This window comes from Malaclemys terrapin, chromosome 8 (genome assembly GCF_027887155.1).
Source record: "Malaclemys terrapin pileata isolate rMalTer1 chromosome 8, rMalTer1.hap1, whole genome shotgun sequence".
Classification (NCBI taxonomy): domain Eukaryota; kingdom Metazoa; phylum Chordata; order Testudines; family Emydidae; genus Malaclemys; species Malaclemys terrapin.
In genome coordinates this window covers 61275994-61301019 of record NC_071512.1, presented here as the reverse complement: position 1 = coordinate 61301019, position 25026 = coordinate 61275994, and positions in this window count along the sequence as shown.

The window sequence follows — 25026 nt, the reverse complement described above, 5'->3', positions numbered from 1 at the left end:
AGACTCAGTAGTGGTCTGGTTCTTCTAGTGACTCAACTCCCCTGCCAGGTCAGAAAGAGTCCTCCTCTTTCAACGTATGAATGTCCCAGATAAACAGCATCCACCACATCCATACATTATTTTCCTCCCCTCCTGGATGTCCCTTCAAACCCACTCTTCTTTCAGAATGGCAAGTTCCGCCCAGCACTCCTCAGCAGAAACCTTCTGCCTGCCCCAAGCTTCAGTTTTTAGCCCACCTAGTTTCTCCTCAGCTCCCTGTTCCTCTTCCAGAACACTGACCCCACATAGCTACCTCTCTAGAGCCTTACCCCTGTTTCAAGGCCCATCCCAAAACTAGATCTACTCCTGTGTAGTTCCCTTCCCAGAGAGAAGGCATTCCAAATCCCTTCTTTCCAGGTCTTTTTCCTCCCAGTGCCTTCCTTTGTAAAGTAATGAAGCTCCTCCCCCCAGCTGGGTTTCATAAACTGAGTTTAACATATCCTCCTCCACATACAAGTAACTGAGCCCTCAGGCTCCCGTTAACCCTTCAGCTACTGGTGTGGGGTTTATATACTATTTTCCAATGGCAAATATTGGAATATAATACTGAACCTTTTCATACTTAGACCCATGTTTTACACTGAATGAGAGATTTGCTGTGAAAGTAGAACCATGATACAATTAGGCCCCAGTTCTGCATTTCTCCTTCACCTAAAATTCCCACTGAGATCAATGTGAATTTTTGGTAGAGGAGTAATGCAGACACAAGTCCTTGGTTAGTTTTACTGTAGCACATGATTTCAATAAATGCCCCGTGAAGCATGCATCTATATTTATTCAAATAATGACAGCCTCTGTTCTATTTCCATTAATTTTCCAAAAGGTATACCATTAACTGGATATTAAAGATGTTAAAATCTATAGTATTTTATAATATAGTATAGTAATTACTACAGTATTCAGAGTACATGTAGAAATCAATTATTGTTTCCTATTAAAGGAGGAGTTATGGACTATGAAGCAATGTCTCAAATGGATTGAGGTTATTAGTGAAAAAAATTGAAAACATTCTAATTCAATGTGCTCATGAACTCTCATTGCAAAAGCCTTAATAGTCAGTATTTCAAAATGATATAGCATTACTAATCAATACAGAGGTAGGAATGACCACCAGATTTTATCAGGCCACTGTGTAATGAAAACTAATGAAGTTTATGGGGAAGTGACACATGTTCACATGCTTGCAGACAGGATAAAATACATTAATTTGAGTCACAATATGTAATTAGCTAGTAAATCCCAGACTACATCAGATCTTGACTGCACTGCTCAGCTGCTACTGTAGAATGTTTCGTGTAGGTCTATGGTGTTTTTTAACATTGGACAGGGCTTCCAGAAAAATCATAGAAGTTAGAGATAGAGATGGTCAATTAGCCAATTTTCAATCTACATGACAGTTCCTATGCCATCTAATTTGAAATAATTTTTCAGTTAAGATTTTGAGAAACATAGTATTAAATGTATGACTGAAAAACAAATGTATTACACATACAGCATTCCCCTCCTTCCATTATTATTTGTTTTTAAATAAGGTTTCTCTGTATAAACTTATGACACTTATTGCTCAGGGTTTTGTTAACACTGATGCTGTAGTTATTAATTTAGGGTCCTATCCAAATCCTATTGTCTTCAATGGAGCCGGCTCAGACCCTTAATTCTTGTTTAAATTTCAGTGTTGCCTAAAGAATAATATTAGTCAGATCTCAAGAGGTGTCAAAAAAAAAAAGTGGTGCTCACTTGTATTACTACAATCCCCTGTCTATATTATATAATGTATAATGCAGCTCAGTACACAGAATGTTTTTAAAAGCTAAAATATGCCAGTATAACAAAACAAAGTTAGCACACTACAGTCAGACTTTTAGATGGTAAAAACCTAGCATACTATTCAAATGATTTACCAGGTCTCTGGGGAAAAGGTTGGCTAGCTACACAAGCCACTGACATCTCTTTCCCATTGATGCATGGAGTGGTGTCCAAACTAGTGTTGTGGGAAGCACCTCATCCTCAATCCCAACAGGTGCTATAAAGCTAACGTGGTTTTAGTGTGTGAATGAGAGAAAGGAATATATGGTCAGTAGAAGGAGGAAGAGACCCTTTTGAACATGTAAACTGCAATAATTTTAGTAAAAGATAAAGTAAGAGGTAGCTTTGGAGATCCCTACATGAAGATGTTTTTGAGAGATTTGGCATAGCATATTTAAATTCTGCAGTCCAAATTCTCAGTTCAGAGGAGTTTTGTTGTAGCTTGCAGTAGCCACAGCCCTATCTCTACTCCTGTATAGGTGCATGTGGGGGAGTATTCAGCAATTATATGTCATCATGGATCAACCAGTGACTATCATCTCTCAGACCTTTTCCACTCTCTTCCCTCTAAAGTTTTTCCATGCTAGGACACTGTAAAGCACCCCCTGCAGCACAGCTATGCAGTGTCCAAAAGTTGCACACAGGCACCCTGAATCTTGTCAATCCTGAATAAGGGGATCATACCAATTCCACTATATTCAGGGTACTCTACACCCATGGCTAAGGGAGAAGGGTGGACATTGTTGGCATTTGCAAAAGGACGAAGTTAGGTGCCCCACTCATTGAAATTCAATGAGAGGTGGTACCTTTGAAAATTCCATCCTCTCTCAACTGTCTACCTCAGGGGTTCTGAAACTGGGGGTCAGGACCCCTCAGGGGGTCGTGAAGTCATTACATGGGGGGTCACGAGCTGTCAGCCTCCACCCCAAACCCTGCTTCACCTCCAGCATTTATAATGGTGTTAAATATATAAAAAAGTGTTTTTCATTTATAAAGGGGGTTGTACTCAGAGTCTTGCTATGTGAAAGGGGTCACCAGTACAAAAGTTTGAGAACCACTGGTCTACCCCAAGTGATAGTTCTAAGATTCTTTAGATAGAATCAGCCACGCTTTTAGTAGATTCCTCCCCCCTTGCTGCAAATCCTACACACTCTCTCTCTCTCTGTTACTTTTACTATCAGTCACTTTATGACTTCATCTTTGTCCCCTTTCTTTGAAGATTGTACCAGAACTTTTGTAAAGCAGCAGGCCCTTGGTTTTTGATTTATTTCATTATGAACATCAGATAATATCACAATAGCCTTGGGACCCTATTAATAAATAAGAGGTAGCTACTGTGAAAAAGCAATTTCATGTGTTAATAAGGGAAATGTTTTTAGAATTTGCTTCACAAGAGAAGAAATGGCAGCATGTCAGTTATGTGAACAGTATGGGGTGAATATAGTAGAAAAAAAGAGTTGCTTAGATCATTTTTTAAAAGGATGGGAAACTAGTGCATGAATTAAACACAAGGAAAACCATGTTTTATCCTTTATTTTTATAGGCATGGCTAATTTTCATTTGCCTTTCATTTGTTTGTAATAATTGAATATTCAGTATATTTCACTTTGGCATACACTGGAAAACGTGCTTTCCATTACTTAAATTATGGTACAGCCAACACTAATAAGCTTGCAATTACATTGTGTTTCTCATGCCAAAGGATACCAAAGTGCTTTAGACATGTTAAGGAAATTATATACAGACTTTATAGATGAACCATATTCCCCCTTTGCTGAAATACCAGTTATGGTGCATAGCAACACTTCATGGCAGTTAAAGAGCCAGATTCTACTTTTGGTTTCACCAGTGTAAATCTGAAGTATTTCCACTGACTTGTTACCCTGGTGTCAGTGAGAGTAGATTTTGGCCCAAAGAATTAAGTTTCCTATTATGTTTCAGTTACATAACATAAGCCAGATATCATTTCCCAAATGGATATGAGAATTAGCATCTCTGCCCTTGTTTAAACAAAATATATTCCATGAATCACAATTATGGGTGAGCTATTCGGCTAGTGTAAATCAGCATAATAGTGACAATACATAGTACTTTTGTAACACTTTTTATCCATAGATTTCCTAGGGGCAGCTGAGTCCCTGTCTAGCAACCTATCCATTTGGCCACACTGCATAACGCCATTGAAGTCTATCTCTATTTTAAATCTCATCCAAAATGAAATGGCACACCTAGCAGTACAGTGTCCTTCCTGCTGGGGTCAGTTTTCCTTCCTTCTGGCTATATCTGCTGCTAACTGCTACAAGTTCCCAAGAATGATGTTAGTTCAAGAGCTTTGAATTCAAAGTCAATGGCCAGGACACATTGTAATATTTCTAATGAGATTCAATTATTTTCTCAAAGAGAGTTTGGCAGGATAGGAACCTTAGTGGCTTGGAGAAAGTCTTATGTTCCATTCTGGCCTGCCTATACACAGGTAGGGATATTTAAGTGTCCTTTTACCACCAAATCAACTTTCCAGTTGAGAAAGTCAAATTCAGACAGTGTTGGCCTTCCAAGATGATGCAAAACAAACCTTTGCATATCTAGGTGTCCAGAACCTGCTTCAGCCAACTCTTTGTTTAGGACTTGCCATAATGGGTCAGCTCAATGGTCCATCTAGTTGTGTAGCTGATCTCCGAGGGTGACTGCTACCACCTTCTTCAGAGGAAGAAACCCTGCAGCAGGCAGTTAGGAGATAACAGTCTCTGGGAAGCAGGTTACACCTCTACCTCGATATAACTCTGTCCTTGGGAGCCAAAAAATCTTACCGTGTTATAGGTGAAACCGCGTTATATCGAACTTGCTTTGATCTGCCAGAGTGCGCAGCCCCGCCCGCCCAGAGCACTGCTTTACCACGTTATATCAGAATTTGTGTTATATCAGGTCACGTTATATCGGGGTAGAGATGTATCTCCTAACCTCCACTACTTAGAGGGTAGTTTATTCCTGGAAGTATGAGAGTTTGTAACACTTGTTATAAAAGATTATATTCTTAAATCCCTCTAAGAATGTTAGTCATGTACATCTATATTACTTAAAGCTACTACTGATGCTAGAGGACAGCTCATTGCCCCTGCTACTGTTCCCCTTCCTGTGACACAAAACTGGCTTAATTGACATTCTGTTTGGCTTCTATATGGCTGTGTCATAACTATAAAGGGAAGGGTAATAGCTGTCCTGTGTACAGTACTATTAAATCCCTCCTGGCCAGAGACTCCAAAATCCTTTTCCCTGTAAAGGGTTAAGAAGCTCAGGTAACCTGGCTGGCATCTGACCTAAAGGACCAATAAGGGGACAAGATACTTTCAAATCTTGGGGGGGGAAGGTTTTTGTTTGTGTTCTTTGTTGGGTGTGTGTTCGTTCTCAGGACTGAGAGGGACCAGACATCAATCCAGGTTCTCCACATCTTTCTAAGCAAGTCTCTCCTATTTCAAACTTGTAAGTAAATAGCCAGGCAAGGCGTGTTAGTTTTCCTTTGTTTTCTCAACTTGTAAATGTACCTTTTACTAGAGTGTTTATCTTTGTTTGCTGTACTTTGAACCTGAGACTAGAGGGGAGTCCTCTGAGCTCTTTAAGTTTGATTACCCTGTAAGGTTAATTTCCATACTGATTTTACAGAGATGATTTTTACCTTTTTCTTTAATTAAAAACCTTCTTTTGAAGAACCTGATTGATTTTTCCTTGTTCAAGATCCAAGGAGTTTGGATCTTGATTCGCCAGGAGTTGGTGGGAGGAAGGAGGGGGGATGGTTAATTTCTCCCTGTTGTAGATCCCAGGGGGGTTGGAACTGATTCACCAGGAGTTGGTGGGAGGAAGGAGGGGAATGGTTAATTTCCCCTTGTTTTAAGATCCAAGGGGTTTGGATTTGTTTTCACCAGGGATTTGGTGAAGGTTTTTCAAGGCTTCCCAGGAAGGGAATCCATTGAAATGGTGGCAGCCGAACCAGAGCTAAGCTGGTAGTTAAGCTTAGAAGTTTTTCATGCAGGCCCCTACATTTGTACCCTAAAGTTCAAAGTGGGGATCCAGCCTTGACAGGCTGCCAGCCCAGCTGTACAAACTTTGCTCCTAATCTTCCCTCCTAAGTCAGATCTCCCAACCCTCTAATGATTTGGTTACTCTTCTCTGAACTTCCTTCAGTTTCTCAATACATTTCTGGGGATGAGGTGTCCTGTGCACTGTTTTCTCCCTGCACAATGTTTTGCTATTTGTATGGGTTCAACCTATAAACAAGACCCCTTGCACTGCACATCAAACTTGAACTACATTCTGTACAAAGAGCACTGTGTTCTGTAGCACTCCAGTGCAACAGACAAAATATTTTGTGGCAGCTTCTGATCACCTAAAAACCTGCAGTTTTGATTAGATTACATTTGAAAATGGATGATGCAGATCACTACTAAGGCCTTTCAATTCTATTTTACCTTGCCCTAATTTTTTAAATCATTATGCTGCAGACTTTTTCTTTGAAAATGCACTGCTATTAAGGGTATCATGGTAAAGTGTAAGGTTTGATGATTGACTAGAAAGGGAGTTCTTGTTTTTGGCAGGAGTGAGAGGCAGTTTGAGGGATAAGTGCATTGGCTAGAAGTTAAAATAAACCACTCTGAAATAACTAGTGATGTTAAAATTTCATGGTTAGGTTTCACAATTAACACAGCTCATTGAGGTAAAAGGGACAGTTCATACCTCCGAGTTGTTTCAGGCTATCTGCCAATTCAGGAAAACACCACTGCATCAGTCTATGCTTCTTCAGCTAGAAGTGTTATTTAAATAGTCTTGGGTTCTGGAGCATCTGCCTTTAGCTAGAAGTGGGTTCTACGGTGAGTTCTGTATCCAGGGCTCTGCCTGCAGGCAAAAACTCCACACTACGGTAAGTCGGGGTGGAGAGAGAGTGCCACATTGAGATACTGCAAACTTGACTAGCAATTTGCTTCGTAAAGAGAACAGCATCACAGTTGTCAAGCATTTCTTCCACATTAACTACTTATAGATTCAAATGAGTAGAAATTAAACAACCAGATCATCAGCAGGTGTTTACTGGTGTAATTCTATTGACTTTAGTTTATATTAGCTAAGGATCTGTTTTACAAATGCCATTTGGTTATTTCTAATAATTATTACATACTGAAGAGAATATAACATTCCAGGTGTGTTTGCATCAGTGCTGAACTGACATTAACATTACTGCCCCGTGACAGGATTTTTACATATAGAATTTAAAATTCTATTGGCTTGTTTCCTGTCATACTGCATTACCAACTCAGAGGCAATAAATTACATATCAGTTCTAGGTCTCTCTCAGCATTAATACTTTTCACATCTCTATCTACCCTCTCCAGCACTGAAGATTTGGGTGTCAAATTATTTTCCCTCAGGTCGATTAGCTTGACATTGTGAAAGTTCATTCGCAATGCGTAACTCTCTTCTCTGGTTTCTAATCTCTTTCTCTAGGTTCCTCCACATTATTGCTCTGCCCCATCATTTGTGATTTGTACCTATATCTAGGTAGTGGTATAAGGACTCAAATTTTCAATAATTTGATGTTGAAGGTGCAATTTTTACAGGCACAAGTTTTTCCTCCATAGAGGAGGACTGGGCCTCAGTTGTGTTGAAAATGTATCTCCTGGAATTAATTGTGAATTTACTGATGCTAATGATATTAAGTACTGTTGCCTTTTAAAACCAGGTTACTCTGATTACTGAGTGAAAATTTCTATATGATGTCTAACGGTCTTCCTCTACAATTCACATGATATACTGTTCACCCTCATGAGTGTTCAGCACATTCCACAACAGTCCATTTTCTCATTGCAAAATAAGTTCTTGTGCTTATAGGCACTGATCGTACAAGCTGTTCTAGGCAGAGGAACTCCTCCCTCCAGTCTAACAGAAGCCCTAGTCAGATTGAAACTAAAGAGAATGGCTTTACATTTCACCATCCCATAGCTACTGGAAATAGATGCAGAGGAAAAGTGAATTAAAATAAGATATATTTGTTTAAGTTCTGCCAAGCCAACTGTGTTCTGAAGCCTGTGACAACAGTGAGAAAAATACTAAAAGAAAAAAACAGCTTGGGTGACTGACTGCCTATTACTGCAGAGTATGTAGGTGAATTTAACCTGCCAATGAAAAATGAAGCATTTGGTAGTTGCATTTTTAGCAGTGACTCCGGAGAGGTCAGGGATGAAATAGCAGCAGGTGGAGGAATGGACATAAATAAAACAGACCCAGTAGCAAAGGAGAGGTTCAGCAGCTGTAGTTGCATACTTGACACTGTCTTCTATGAAATTGCCACTTGCCTGCAGCAAGATTCATTCCACAAGCATCTTATTAAAGTCAGTGTAGCTGGTTGGGTTTTCCTATAGATTTGTCTAGCAATTTGTTTTCAGTAATAGAAACAGATATGGTGTTTAGCATAATGGTATACAGAATTCACTGAAGAGTTTATTATAGGTCTTACAAAACTACCATCAGGTGCTCAAGAAGAGCAACATCTTTAAGATAAACTGGATGGGCTGTAGAAAATTAGCCATCTGAGCTTATTTTGTCTTCATCTTCTTCCTGTGTTTTCCCTTCTCTCTCATTCCTAGTTTCCTCATGGAAAACTGAAAAACTCTTGCAGATTAGAATCAAAGTATACTGAGAAATAGGAATAAATATTCTATGTGACTGCTCAAAAGCTACAAGCCTTTGGAGGGCATGTGATGTGATAGACAAAGCTGATCATATTATAAGAGACAGCCTTTCAGTGATATCAGAGCAATATCTCTTATGTGATGTTTCTGGGCATTAATGTTCTTTAAAGAAATCACTGGGGTTGTTGGTATATTAATAGCAAAGACCATTCTTCTAAGAAAGTGTAAAGCAAACATGAGCCTCTAAGTACAGGAATAGTTCACAACATTAGCAGAAATTGCCTTATATGTCAAAGTACAATAATTTACAGTATGCACTGTAGTTGTAGCAGTGTTCATCCCAGAATATTAGAAGTTACCTCACTCACCTTGTCTCTCAAAGTAATTCACAGACTGCTGGATGATGGCTACAAGTTTCAAAGCATCTGGGATGGAGAGGCAGATAGTCACAATTTGGCTGTATGTATCCATTTAACCAGTGGCCAAGTGAAGGCATGATAGAGCTTTGCCCCCTCAGGGGGAACTCAGAAGGATGGTGCTTCAGTGAGCTCCTTTAAGAGATAATATTCAAGCCTGTACTTTGAAATAAAGTCCAGGTCCTTCCTGTGATAGTTTGGGTCTAAGAGAGGTGTTTCATACTACTGGAAAGTGACTTTCTAAGTTTCCATTCAGGACACCCAGCGCATGCTTCTAGTGCTGGGAGGCCCCACCTAGAATTAGTCAAAACTCAGCATTTCCATTTAATGGGAACTTGACATTTAGATTTTTTCGTTCCACTAAGAATGAAAAAAAAAAAATCAAAATTTCCTGTGTGTGATAGAGTGCCCCGCCCACCACTAGGATGGTGCCTTCTCTTGGTGGTTCTGGGGAATAGCATATGAAGTCAACACCCCTTCCTGCAGTTTCACACCATCTCTCCAGGTCTGCAGCCCCTCTCTTGCTCCAGGAACCACTGCTGGCTCTTTGTGACTTGCCCCTCTGCCCAGGTCACCAAATGGTTTCCTTTCTAGTGTTGGAAAGTCTTTCCTTACCAGCCATCCTAGGCAGTCTTCCCATTCACTGCCCCACAGATGGACACTTCCCCAATAGCTGGCTAGGGAATCCAGGCCAGCTCTCTACTCCAGGTTCCAGCTCAGGGCCCCTCTAGTCAGCAGTCAAGGTTTGTTCTACCCTGGACCTTGCTACATTTCCCCAAGCCCTTTCCTAACCTTTGGGTTCTCCCATCCTTCTCTGAGTCTGCCAGCTTCACCACTCCATCCTCCTAGGGAGCAACTGCAGGCTACCTGTCCTTATACCTCCAAATATTCCTCCCTTCTCTCAGGGAGTGATTGCAGTTTTTCACAGTTACCCCCTTCTGCTACCCATTTCCTGCCTCTGTAAATCCAGCCCAGCTCATTCTTCCTCAGCTAGGCTCCTCACTCAGCCAGAGGATTAGTTGGCCACCTAATTCACTTCAGATTATTTTATCTCTTTAAATGAAAGAACACACAGGGTTTAGCAAATATAGACAAGGTAATGATTAATGAAGTTAAATGACAACTAATTATTTAATGCCTCTTTTTAAAAAGTGTCCCTTTTGTAGGAGTTCACTTGGAAAATTGCTATAGATCTGCTTGGGCTCCCCTAGATTTGTTCCAGTTATTTCATAAGGTCAGTGCATGCCTACACAGATGTTTGCACATGCACACAAAATCCAAGCAAATTTTTATTTGATATGACTTTCCAATGTATAACTTAAATACTAGATTTTTGCACCTGACACATTGATTATGGAAAAATAGCAAAGTAATGCTTTACTCACACTAGGTAACATCTGTCAGAATCTAGTCTGAAAGCAGACGGTCATTTCCAGTTTTCAATATATAAGAAGTTGCATATGATTTGATGCTTCTGCATTTTTAAATACAATTTCAGATTTAATAAGTTACTGGTATTACTTACAAGCTTTATTACTCTCATTTAACATTCTTATATTGGGTGCTCATGATCAACTCTACAAGTGCCCCATCAAAAACAAACAAACAAACAAAATTCCACAAAACACTCACACTATACTAGGGTGAGATTTACAACATAACTTTAAAATTGAAAGGCCTTCTGAAGGTTTGTGCAAAATTTGTGCAAATGTAAGAAGTGTACACAAAGATAAGATCTACTGCTTTGTTAGAGGATGCTGTTGTTAGATATACTGCCATATATTCTCTGTGCATACACAAAAATATTGGTTCATAAATACATGCCACTTAAAGTCTCAGTTAAAAAGCCAACACCATTTCCACTCACATTAGTGGTTGTTGTAGAATGTTAATGCACACAGAAGTACATGAGGGGATTGTAATAGATAATATTTTCAATGTCCTAGTCTGCCTTCATTTACTTCAGTGCTTTGTCATACTTGTTATACTACAAAGATGTTGCAGAGATATTTCTGAAAGCTATTCATGGAGAAAGCAATAAGCACATAGATAGATGGCCTGGCCACTACCTATGCTTTGCCTCTGAAATATTGGAAGTTATTGAAAGTTTTAATATTCATGTATTAAACTATCAATTTCAATAGGGGCACAAACCTTCCACTAAAATTCTACGCCAGGTAAAGTTGCTTATTATATAATAATGCATAACCTTTATTTAGTTCATAATATCAGCCTACAGAGATAGCTCCTGCTATATTGAATTATTTTACACAACAGTTTTGCTTGGGAAGAGAAGTGTAAGGTAACTCAGGTCCATTGAGAATCATCTTTTCTTCTCCCCCTCCCATAGTGTTAATTTAAAACACACCAGTAAAATGTACTTGCTTCTTTTCACAATTTCTAAAGATTTATTCTTAAGAATCAGTGCAGTCTGCATAAATTGATCTCAACCCCTTATGTAAGAAAACCTCAGCTTTATTTGCAACATTCAGCTACATACAGTGTACCAAGATAATTTCCCTCCATGGAGAAACCCACAGGAGGAGGGAGACAAATTTCACAAGGGTAAAACCTGGACTACCTGTGAATCGAAGTGGGGTGGGGAGAGGCAGGAGGGGCTCCTTCCACCACAAACTATTCTGCTGGAGCCATGTTATCAAGGGTAGGGCAGCCAGCAGGAGCCACAGTTTCACTAGTGGCTAAGTCCCACTAGACTGCGATAGCAGCTGTGAAGGTGTCCCCAAGCATTGGTGTTCTTTTTCCCATTGGGGTTGGCAGAAGAGAATGCAGCAGAAAACACCTGATTCCCAACTTCAGATCCACCCATCCTGACTCCATGCCCAAGACTGTACACACCCTGTTCCCCAGCAGCCTCCAATTTAGGTTGGAAGAGGAGGCAAATATGCCACAGTGCGGGACCCCTCATTACTTCCTCACCAACTAATCCACTGGATCTCAAACCTTTCTGCTCACAGAAAGGGAAAGAAGACTCGGTCATCATTAATTATGTGACCTGCACAAGAGCCTGACCTAACCCCACTGAATTTAATGGGTGGGGGGAGGGAGTCTCCTGTAGACTTCAATGGGGGTATGTCTATTCTATCAACTGTAGAAGCATCCATGCACAGGCTTGCACTATAACCCTCCTATGGCCCATGTGTAAACCCCCCTGAAGCACAGGTCTCAAGGCAAGTGGAAGGAGAGCAAGTTAGCATGCCTGAGGAGTGTGGGTAAGTACACACATAATCAGGAGCATGGCCCTGTACCTATGCCAGTTTATAGGGTACACCTGGTCTCGAGTTTCCACCTTCATTCCCATAATGCACAGAATTTTTCCTTCCTGACCTTTACACAATTTATAAAAGGTCCTCATGCACCTGTTTTCACCGGTAGTAGCACGTTGCCCTGACAATATCAAAACAGCCTTCCACTGCACTCTTCTCAGATCATTACAGGTGTGAATAATAGACACAGCTCTGAAAGCAGGACTTGGCCCATGGACCACAGCTGGGTGCTGATCAGTGTGTGGGTGGAGTACACCATTCTCCATGATTTCGGTTGGAGCAGCAAGAACATTTACTTGTAGTGGGACATTTCACAGAGGCTGCAGCGAGCAGACATCAACAGACTCCATCCCAGTACCAGGAATGGATTAAACACTTGAGGCAGTTTTCTCAGTACAAGGCTGGGACTAAGAATTTGCAGGTGTCAGCATATATACAGTTCCTAAAGTGGCTGGGAGAGCATTTGTGTAACCTTGCAGGCAGAGACTCTACATACTAATGTCTGTGTGTGAGCAGAGCCTGCTTTTCATAATTAGCAAAGCAGTGAAAGAGGCACCCTGGGCGGAAGTGTTCAGCAGTTCAGTGGTTCAGGTTGTACCCTGGGGAATGTCACAGTCTCTTTCTTCCCGAGTATGATGAACTGAACCCCAAAAACACCTTCAGAAATGGGCCCCAACCTTCCTACCTCATGTAATAGAATGGTATGTGAATTTTTTGTGCCACGACAGTGGAAATGTTTGAGGCTTGCCCCAGTTACAGATATATGAAGTCCTAGGAGAAGTTTTCTGTGCTGTAAACCACCCATCCTCCCCCTGACTAATTTTCAACTAAACAGATGTCTTACACTTAGGCAGTAAAGGGAGAATCAATTTGTTACTTAATGACATTAGTGAATGTGCTGAAATTTGAAAACCTAAATAAATAAAAAACAAAAAACAAAAAACAAACCAGCAGTAAACACCCAGCATCTGCTGGTACCCTATACAAATTCCTCCCCCCCCTCCCCGAAGCCCACAAACCCTAAGTACTTTGAAGCAAACCAGGGATTAGTGATGTCCACTAGCTGTGAATTGCACTTGGCACTGTTGACAATTCTAAATCACTACATTAGCAAAGTGGTTTACCTTCTTCCCTGCCCTTCCCACCAACAGTAATCCCTCAAGCATGTTAAAATATTTAAATACTCAATAACGGGTATTTCAAAAAAGGTGTGAATTGTATCACATAGTTAAGGCATGGAAAAGTTATGGAGGCATGCTAATGATAGCATTTGTTTCCATAATGGAGAAAACCCACATCTTAAATAAATCTCTGAAGGCTAAAATTAGGAGTTTAATGCAATTCATTGCTGAATGTTTCAGTTAAGTCAGTGGTGTGCAAATTTTTGAATAATTCCCCCCCTTTCCATTAATGGAAACTGACCACACCCTCTTCCATTACCATACAGCCAAGCCTCCTCAGCAGCAGAGCTGAAGGCAGAGCTGGTCTGGAAGCATAGTGCTCCCTCCCTGCCCCCCATGAGGGTTGGCTCAGGCCCCATTGTGTGCCGCCCCAGTTTGGGGCTACTAAGTTCAATAGTTTGCATGCCAGTGTAGACATAGGCTTAGTTTTGAATTGAATGCAAGGTTTTCCTCACCCATCTAGCCAGGGCCGTCCAGAGGATTCAGGGGGCCAGGGGCAAAGCAATTTTGGGGGCCCACTTCCATAAAAAAAAGTTGCAATACTATAGTAACATGTATTTGGAAATATAAAAAATAACCAGTGAAATACATTCAAAAATTAATTTTTAATAATTTGAAGATACACTAAATACATTATTTAAAAACGTTAAATGCTTTAATGGTATGTATACATTTGCAATTACATAATGGGCTGTCGCTGGGTGATGGTGATGGTCGGTGCCAATGGGCTGTCGCTGCCTGGGGGTGGCGCTGCTGTTGCCCAGGGCTGGGTGGGGAGCTGGGCTCTGGGTTGGGGGGTGCCCAGCTCAGAGCTAGGGATCAGGGCTGTGGGGAGGATGGGGTCAGGGGGTATCTGGCTCAGAGGGGCTGGGCTCGGAGCTGAGGGTCCGGGCTGGGGGGGGGGGGTGGATGGGGTCGCGGGGTGCCCGGCTCAGAGGGGCTGGGCTCGGAGCTAGTGGTCAGGGCTGTGGGAGGAATGGGGTCAGGGGTGCCCGGCTCAGAGGGGCTGGGCTCGGAGCTGAGGGTCAGGGCTGTGGTGGCTCCCTTGCTTCCTAGGTCACTCTTAGCAGCGAGATATTTTCCAGGACGAACTCATCCTGTGGAAAATGTGGGCCAGAGTTCAATATAGGGGCCCCCTGCAGCTGTTGGCACAGAACCCCAGAGGACAGTACGGCTCTGAAACAATCAGTCCCTCTTGCCCCTGTCCTTACTCACCATTTTGGGGCTCTTGTGGGTTATGTGCGCTCACTTTGGGACGGGCACTTTCTGCTGTTCCACAAGCGCCTGGAGAGCCATTGAGAAATACCCCTTCTGATTTATGTACTTGGTGGCTAGGTGGTCTGGTGCTAGAATTGGAATGTGCATGCTATCTATCGCCCCTCCGCAGTTAGGGAAACCCATTTGTGCAAAGCCATCCTCAATGTCACGTACGTTGCCCAGAGTCATGGTTCTTCTAAGCAGGATGTGATTAATGGCCCTGCATACTTGCATTAACACAATTCCAACGGTTGACTTTCCCACTCCGAACTGGTTAGTGACCGATCAGTAGCTGTCTGGAGTTGCCAGCTTCCAGATTTCAATAGCCACGTGCTTCTTCATTGGCAGGGCAGCTCTCAATCTCATGTCCTTGCGCTGCAGGCTCGAGGAGAGCTCAGCACACAGTCCCATGAAAGTGGCTTTCCTCATTCAAAAGTTCTGCAGCCGCTGCTCGTCATCCCAGACTTGCATGATGATGTGATCCCACCACTGAGTGCTTGTTTCCCGAGCCCAAAAGCAGTGTTCCACTGTTTTGAGCATGTCCGTGAATGCCACAAGCAATCTCATGTCATGTGTGTTATGCATGTCGACATCATCATCGGACTCCCCACTGTCACTTTGTAGCTTAAGGAGTAACTCGACTGCAATTTGTGATGTGCTGGCGAGACCCATCAGCATATTCCTCACAAGTTCAGGATCCATTCCCACAGGCCAAAAGGGAAGACAGAGCGCACAGTACAAAAACATGAAAGATGGCACCAAATGTGGACGGAAGCACTGGGATGCGAAGCTATGCATCACGGGGCATTGGGACAGGACCCAGGATGCCCCACGCCCCCCCTCGCCCTTCCCACAAGTCATAGCACCAGAATGGGAAGATGGGTCTTGTGGGATAGCTGTCCATAATGCACCGCTCCTAATGCCACTGCAAGAGCCGCAAATGTGGTCATGCCACTGAGCTTTCAGCTGACATTATGAACACACGGCAGCGCTTTCCCTGCTGCGGTCACTGAGGACTGGTTTAACTCCCAGTGCTCTACATCTGCAAGCATAGCCGTGCCCTATATTGCAAAAAACCCCATGGCAGCATGTCTCGGAGCCCAGGTCTACATGCTTGAGCTCATACTATGTCACTAAAAATAGCAGTGTAGACGTTCCTGCTTGGGCTCTGAAATGTTACAAGGGGGTTGAGTCTCAGATCCTAAGCAGCAATGTAGATGTTCCTATTTCTAGCACTGTGTGTGAGCCCAAAGTCTTTATTCCTAGGCTCTGAGACTGGTTGCTGCCTGTGTGGTTTTGCAGTGTAGACATATCCTAAGAGACCCAAACCTGCAATTCCTTTCTTGAATAAATAAGACCAAGCCTTATACTTAGAACTGCTCAAACAGTTTTTAACAAAACAAGTGTTCAAACATCTTTTGCCAGTTTGAAATGAGTAAGTGGGGTTGCACATTTCCCCCTCTACCCCCCTACACTTTGGAAAAAAGTTTTCCCTATGGACAGGTTTATGTCCCAACTTTCTGGCCAGCTCTACTTGCAGTATAGTCTGAAGAACAGAGTCAGGGGACTGTTGTGGAAGCCAATTTTATGGACATCCTCTATAGAGGTCCCCCTGACTTCCATTTCTGTTAGAGCCAACTTCCAGCCTGCTGAGTAGGAAATATGGAGCATACCGAGGGTGGAGGGGGAGGTTGCGGGACACTCCAAAATGACATTTGAATATTGAGAAATGGCCTCTACCGCTTAGACAGGTCAGGGTTATTTAAGGCTTCTCTCTTTGCAACTTGGAGTTCAGATGTCAGACTCCTACAGACATTAGGGAGGGATAGCTCAGTGGTTTGAGCATTAGCCTACTAAACCCAGCATTGTGAGTTCAATCCTTGAGGGGCCCATTTAGGGACCTGGGGTAAAAAAATCTGTCTGGGGATTGGTCCTGCTTTGAGCAGGAGCTTGGACTAAAGGACCTCCTGAGGTCCCTTCCAACCCTGATATTCTATGTTGAAAACAAATATACAGGAAAGCAGTGTTCTTTTCCCAGCATCTTCATCCATAATGATATTTTTATTTCTTTGCAGCATCCTGACTCCATTATGACTTGATCCTGTACCATAGGATTCAGTGGGAGCTTTGCCATTAAGGGGGAATATCACTGCGCCCTGAGAAGAAAATGAAAGACTCCTGTAGGAATACCCCTTTAACAACAGAAGGTATTACCTTTCTTTTGACCAGTTAGAAAGGACACCTATGGAAGTATGACCCATTTTAAAGTGGGAAAGATTATGTTCCTTCTAGGGCAACTTTGCTACATTGGTTCTTGTAACCAGTACCTAGACCGGTACCAGTACCTGGTGATTAGCATGCTTGCAATATGCCTATTGATAACTAAATAAGATCTTATTTAAACTATTTTAAGTTTCCTTTATGACTTTGGGGCTGTGCATTCCAATTGTTACAGATGGTATTTTTTTCTAATTATTAATGTTGATCAGTCATTGTCTATTAGAAAATGTAACAATCCATATTCATATAACTAACAACACATGAAAGCAGCATGAATTCCTACATCCTGCTTATACGTGTATAGTCCCTGGAGTCTCAGATTCCACTAAGACACTGCAGTTAGATACCTGGTTTTACATTTATTTTTCTCAGGAAGTGTAATCATAGGGTATCATTTAAACACCTCAGCTTCTTCTTCTGACTCCCCCACAGATATTAATAGCAAATGTGTAATCACCTTGCATTTGCTATGCTAAGATAACAAAGTTCACAAGGAGTTCTGTTCCTTCTGTGGCTATATTTGCAAAACATAAAATGTGCACCACATAGTTCCAATACAGAGCCCACTGCTTCCCTTTTTAAGTTCAGATGGGAGCAGGAATAAACTCTGACTTCATATGAATTTCTGTGTTCCCAGTGCCTTATCCACAATGCCTTATCTTCCTTTGTAGAGTACCTTGCAGTCATATGCATGCAAGTAATGAGGATTTTATGCAAGACAGAGTGTCAATCTGATGAACAATATGGTTAAGCAGTCACAATACACCACTTTTCATAAAGAGATACATAGATATAAGTCTCTTTCACTGACCTGAAGGAGGTTTGCCTGACCATTTTCAAGAGTTAATCTCCACTATAACTTGTATTTGCAAACTGGTCCTGTCACAAAAGATGGGGAACTACAACCTCGCAAAAGCTAGGCCACAGAGCTTACCTCTCCATCTTTGGTTGCACAACCATGTCTGTTTCCCTGCGGAAAACAGGTCTCTCTCCCCAAAAGGTTGGTAGTTTAGCCCTCCAGCTTTTTCATGATATTAAATGAAAATATTAGGGCTGTCAAGTGATTAAAAAAATTAATTGTGATTAATCACACTGTTAAACAATAAGAGAATACGATTTCTTTAAATATTTTGGATGTTTTCTACATTTTCAAATATACTGATTTCAATTACAACACAGAATACAAAGTGTACAATGCTCACTTTATATTTATTTTTATTACAAGTATTTGCACTGTAAAAAACAAAAGAATGGTATTTTTCAATTCACCTAAAACAAGTACTGTAGTGCAATCTCTTTATCATGAAAGTTGAACTTACAAATGTAGAATTATGTTAAAAAAGAGCTGCATTCAAAAATAAAACTATGTAAAATTTTAGAGCCTGAAAGTCCACTCAATCCTACTTTTTGTTCAGCCAATTGCTGAGACAAACAAGTTTGTTTACATATACAGGAGATAATGTTGCCCGTTTCTTGTTCACAATGTAACCTGAAAGTGAGAAAAGGTGTTTTCATGGCACTGTTGTGGCTGTGCTCGCAAGATATTTACGTGCGCTAAAGACTCATGTCATGCTTGAACCACCATTCCAGGGGACACATCTTCATGTGTAAATAAGAAGAGGGCAGCATTATCTCCTGTAAATATAAAGAAACGTCTTTGTCTTAGCGACTGACTGAACAAGTAGTAGGACTGAGTGGACTTGTAGGCAGGGCCGCCCAAAGGATTCAGGGGGTCTGGGATCTTCGGCGGCAGAGGGCCCCTACCGCCGAATTGCCGCCGAATTGCTTCCGAAGACCCAGCGCTTCAGCGGCGGGTCCCGGGGTGGGAGGAACCCTCGCTGCGGGTCTTCAGGGCACTTGGCGGCGGGTCCCGGAGCGGAAGGACTCCCCGGAGCGGAAGGACTCCCCACCGCCGAATTGCCACCGAAAACCCGGAGCGGAAGAAGCTCTGGGGGCCCGGGGCAAATTGCCCCACTTGCCCCCCGCTCTGGACGACCCTGCTTGTAGGCACTGAAGTTTTACATTGTTTTGTTTTTGAGTGCAGCTATGTTTAAAAAAAAAAAAAAAAAAAAAAAAAAAAAAATCTACATTTGTAAGTTGCGCTTTCACAACAAAGATTGCACTACAGTATTTGTATGAGGTGAATTGAAAAATACTATTGCTTTTATCATTTTTACACTGCAAATATTTGTAATCAAGAATAATATACACTTTGATTTCAATTACAACACAGAATACAATATATATGAAAATGTAGCAAAAATCCAAAATATTTAATAAATTTCAATTGGTACTCTATTGTTTAACAGTGCGATTAAAATTGTGATTAAATCACAATTATTTTTTTAATCGCGAGATAACAGCAATTAATCAACAACCCTAGAAAATATTGATTTAATAGGCATCACACAAACTTGGGGGAATAATGCTAATAAATGGGACACAGTAATACTAGAGTACACAACATATAGAAATGACAGTAGGTTGTACTGGTAGGGGAGTAGCACTGTGTGAGAAAGAAAGCATAGAGTCAAATAAAGAGAGAGAAATAGAGAGATAAAAAGAAGCAGTGAGAAATAAAAAGGCATCTTTTAAAAAGTGGAAGTCAAATCCTAGTGAAGTAAATAGAAAGGAACATGAACACTGCCTAATTAAGTGTAAAAAAGTAATAAGAAAAGCCAAAGAGGAATTTGAAGAACGGCTAGCCAAAAACTCAAAAGGTAATAAAATGTTTAAGTATATCAGAAGCAGGAAGCCTGCTAAACAACCAGTGGGGCCCCTGGACGATCGAGATACAGAAGGAGCGCTTAAAGACGATAAAGTCATTGCGGAGAAACTAAATGGATTCTTTGCTTCAGTCTTCCCTGCTGAGGATGTTAGGGAGATTCCCAAACCTGAGCCATCTTTTGTAGGTGACAAATCAGAGGAATTGTCACAGATTGAGGTGTCAGTAGAGGAGATTTTGGAATTAATTGGAATTAATTGATAAAGTTAACAGTAACAAGTCACAGGGACCAGATGGCATTCACCCAAGAGTTCTGAAAGAACTCAAATGTGAAGTTGTGGAACTATTAACTATGGTTTGTAACCTGTCCTTTAAATCGGATTCTGTACCCAATGACTGGAAGATAGCTAATGTAACACCAATAGAGGAGATACCAGCAATTACAGACCGGTAAGTCTAACGTCAGTACTATTGAAACAATAGTAAAGAATAAAATTGTCAGGCATGTAGAAGAACATAAATTGTTGGGCAAAAGTCAACATGGTTTCTGTAAAGGGAAATCATGTCTTACTAATCTATTAGAGTTCTTTGAAGGTGTCAACAAACATGTGGACAAGGGAGATCCACTGGACATAGTGTACTTAGATTTCCAGAAAGCCTTTGACAAGGTCCCTCACCAAAGGCTCTTACATAAATTAAGTTGTCATGGAATAAGAGGGAAGATCCTTTTATGGATCGAGAACTGGTTAAAAAACAGGGAACAAAGGGTAGGAATAAATGGTAAATTCTAAGAATGGAGAGGGGTAACAAGTGGTGTCCCCCAAGGGTCAGTCCTAGGACCAATCCTATTCAACTTATTCATAAATGATCTGGAGAAAGGGGTAAAAAGTGAGGTGGCAAAGTTTGCAGATGATATTAAACTGCTCAAGATAGTTAAGACCAAAGCAGACTGTGAAGAACTTCAAAAAGATCTCAACAAAACTAAGTGATTGGGCAACAAAATGGCAAATGAAATTTAATGTGGATAAATGGAAAGTAATGCACATTAGAAAAAATAACCCCAACTATACATACAATATGATGGGGGCAAATCCATGGTACACCCACATCTTGAATACTGCATACAGATGTGGTCTCCTCATCTCAAAAAAGATATACTGGCATTAGAAAAGGTTCAGAGAAGGGCAACTAAAATGATTAGGGGTTTGGAACGGGTCCCATATGAGGAGAGATTAAAGAGGCTTGGAAAAGAGGAGACTAAGAGGGGATAAGAGAGAGGTATATAAAATCATGAGTGGTATGGAGAAAGTGAATAAGAAAAAGTTATATACTTGTTCCCATAATATAAGAACTGGGGGCCACCAAATGAAATTAATGGGCAGCAGGTTTAAAACAAGTAAAGGAAGTTCTTCTTCACACAGCACACAGTCAACCTGTGGAACTCCTTGCCTGAGGAGGTTGTGAAGGCTAGGACTATAGCACCTGTTCTGTTTTGTAAGGTATGTTCTTCTTCATGCTGCAATCACTATGTTATTGTGGTCTCCACTTTCATGTCACTCTCTCTCTCTCACACTCACACACATGGAAAATCTTGTCTCCCAAGACAAGTTGGAGTGCAGGAACTTTGAGGGATAACAACCTCCCTGAGGCTGCAGAGATAGTTGTAGTGGTTTCTTCTCTGGTTGTACTTTTTCTTCACGTGAGGAAACTATAGTGGATCCATATCATTGTAGATTTCCCAGCACCTCTGGAAGAGCTCAGTAAATGGTCAAACAACATACATGGTGCACATTTCCATCCTAGGTGCCACAAGTACTCCTGTTCTTTTTGTGGATACAGACTAACACGGCTGCTACTCTGAAACATTTCCATCCTAGGATCCCAGCCTCCTGGCTCAGTAGAGCCATTTCAATTTCTCTGTGGGCAATGCTGTAGTCACCATAAGGCCTTGGCTACACTTACCAGCTAGTTCGACGGCTGGAAATCGAAGTTCTGGGTTCGACTTATCGCGTCTAGTCTGGACGCGATAAGTCGAACCCGGAAGTGCTTGCCGTCGACTGCGGTACTCCAGCTCGGCGAGAGGAGTACCGCGGAGTCGACGGGGGAGCCTGCCTGCCGCGTGTGGACCAAGGTAAGTTCGAACTAAGGTACTTCGACTTCAGCTACGTTATTCACGTAGCTGAAGTTGCGTACCTTAGTTCGAATTAGGGGGGGTAGTGTAGACCAAGCCTAAGACAAGATTTGCCCTATAGAATTTAAGAACCATTTATCTCTGAATAAAAATTATTCATGTTATTTCAAGTTTGTTTGCTGGTCTGTATCACTGGAGCCTCCCTATTTTTGAGGCCAAACATAGCTCAGCTGCCTCCAAGCACAGCGGAAAAGGAGAGTGAGCCCTGAAGCTTATATTATACAGCTTATTTATTTACACCTCCCTTTCATAAGCACCAGCATCACCAGATGAAAGCAGAGATGAGACTTGCTTTTCCAGTTTTGTTCAGAGGGAAAAAAACAAGCCATTTAGGAACAACATGAGAGCTGGCTTAGCTTTTAGGTCACAAAAAGTGGTGTTTACACTAAACATCTATTCAGAACCTCATTACTTCAAATGAGCTCCACCTGCATGCTATTATTAGAACTATTACTTTAATATGTTTTAGGAGTAGTTTTCTTTCCTTGAGTGAAGCCTGTGAAATTGTAGGCAAGAGCATCTGACATGCACATTTAAATGAAATTTTCGCTTTGTGAATTAGACTAGTGCAATAACAAGTAAAAACCTACCCACTAAAATATAATATCAAATAATGGCTTTACAGGGATGATTGCTATCTAAACTCCAGCTTCAGCCCTTGCTTAGCTCTCAGGACAAGACAAAAGAGGTTTAAATCATGTATTTTTCCAGAGAGCTTGTACAGGATGCAGAGGTACTACCTGGGCTCCTGTGCATCAGTCAAGAACTCCGCCTTCCCTTTCCCCTCCCCAGTGTGAAGGAAACAGGTATAAGAAGGGTTGCTGGAAAGACTGGAAGAGGAGAATGCCTAGGGGAAGAAAAGACTCCCTGTGAGAGTCAGTGAACCTTTTCATAGGAATTTTTAAAAACTCATGTGTTGAAATTTTGTATTGGAATAAAAATGGTTGTATACAGTGTAGTTGTAGCCATGCCAGTCCCAGGATACTAGAGACAAGGTGGGTGTGGTAACATCTTTTATTGGATAAACTTCTGGTGGTCCAAGACAAAGATGTTACCTCACCCACCTTGTCTCTCTAATCAAAATGATTGACAATTTGTGACGTGCATGTCAACCTTCCCCCTCCCTCAGCACACTCCGTTTTTCCAAGCAATGTGTACAGCTAGTCAAAATGTGTGGACTTTTGATATGCTGGAATTATATTGAGAGCATTTTCATTTCTTCTCCACCCCCCAATAGCCAAGCCCCCTTTTTCAGCAGGTCTATTCTCTACCTGAGTCCCAAGGCCTGTTGATATCCTGCTGGGGAATGCTCTTGTTTGTAACTCTTCGGTTTGTTACTAGAGGGTTGTTCCTGCTGAACACACCTTACTGCCTCTTGCTGTGTTCTGATGCTGCTCACTCATCCCACTAGTTTACAAATAAATTATTCATAGCAGCTCCTATGAGCTGAGCAATAGCTCACACACTCCTGCCGAGCGAAAAAATGTTCAAAGTCCAGCAGTGTTTAAAACAGGACATCGAGATTCTCAGTATTTTCAGAAGGTGCAATTGGATCTTTTACCTTCCTCTTTGAATCACCAGAAGGGACCTTCATTCACTATCACACATTAAGGTCAACACACCCTTAGGACTGCACTGCATTGCGTATGATCATCATTCCTCAAGTGATGTATGACTTGGATCCATGTCAATCTGGAAAAAGGAGAGCGACAAATGGAACCATTTTAATACTGGCTACTTATTAGCACTGTGGTTATCAGCAAAGATATGGGGATTGGGCTCCTTAGCCCTTAATCTTGAGGCACACACTTTAAACTTACAGTGCCTTTTAGTACTGGTTAAGTGACTTAAGTTCATCCAAATGTTATTTCTGCTGCACTTTCCTAACAAGTTTTTCTATCTTAGTCTGTCCAAGCAATTTATATTACAAGTGCAGAAATTCATTGAAATAGTTTAGCTCAAAATCTGCCAATCAATCCAAATTACATCAGATGCTATATGGTGGTTTATATATTTGGATTACTGCCCATTACTGAATGGAAAAAAAAATCTACTCAGAAGCAAAGGTGAGCTGCAGCATAAAACAATAAAGCCAAAAGTTTTATTTAATTTAACACCCACATTTTCCATCAGCTTTATAAAAATAAGAGACTATACTACTGTAGCAGTCCTGGGTACTACATAGTGTTAACACAAGATAGCATTCTCAGCCATTATTTTAAAGCACTGACTGTGATGAGCAATGAGACGTCAGTTCTTATTTATTCTGCTATATGGTCAAATACCTTTCAGATGTCCCAAGCTGAAAAATGCAGGTATGTGAGAATATGAAGTATCACCACAAGTTTGGAAATCTGACTGATCGATTGCTTTACAGATTCATTAAAGACAAACTGGTGCTCACCAACAGTACTGCTGTTGTGGATCTCCTGTATTTAGTATCCAAGATCTTAAACTCAGTTGTTCTGGAGAACAACAAAAAGTCAGACGTTAGGATTATTTGAAATCTTCAGAGGTATTGAACTCACCACTAATATACCATGGCTATATAAAATGAGCTATACTTTACACAAGTTCTTTGCATGGGTACACCAGCGGAAGTAAAGTTCACGTGGTCTGGTGCTAAGGGGTGTCTCTCTCTCTCACACACACACACACACACACACGTGTGCAGAGAATCACTGTATTAGAACGAAGCTGTGCAGCTTCAAGCTCCAAAACAGCCCTCCTTCACAGTTTCCAGGGTCTCTTTCTACTTCTGCTTTCTCTTGTTAGGCCTTCACCCCTTCGTCTTGCAGAAATTCTCGGCCACACCCTTCCCAGGTTCCACTCCCAGCTCCCTTTTCTCAGAGGACCATCACTGAGGTCACACTAATACCTTGACTGCTGCTCTTACCAGGTCACCTCCAAGGCCTTCTCAGGCAGCTTCTGTTACAGAGCTCTTCAGCATCATTCTCCTCTGCATGGAACCATATCAGCCCTAACCCAGCTGATCAAGCTTTCACAGACAGCTGCTACTCTCCTTACACCATCATCTGCTCTTTCTGCAAGCAGAAAGCTCTTTATATCCGGTTTCATAATTTGTTTGCAGTCACCTGATCAAGTAGGAAAACCAGACAGGTAGTAGGTGGGGCCTCAACTTCTCTTACAGATCTACCTCTCCTGTGACACCA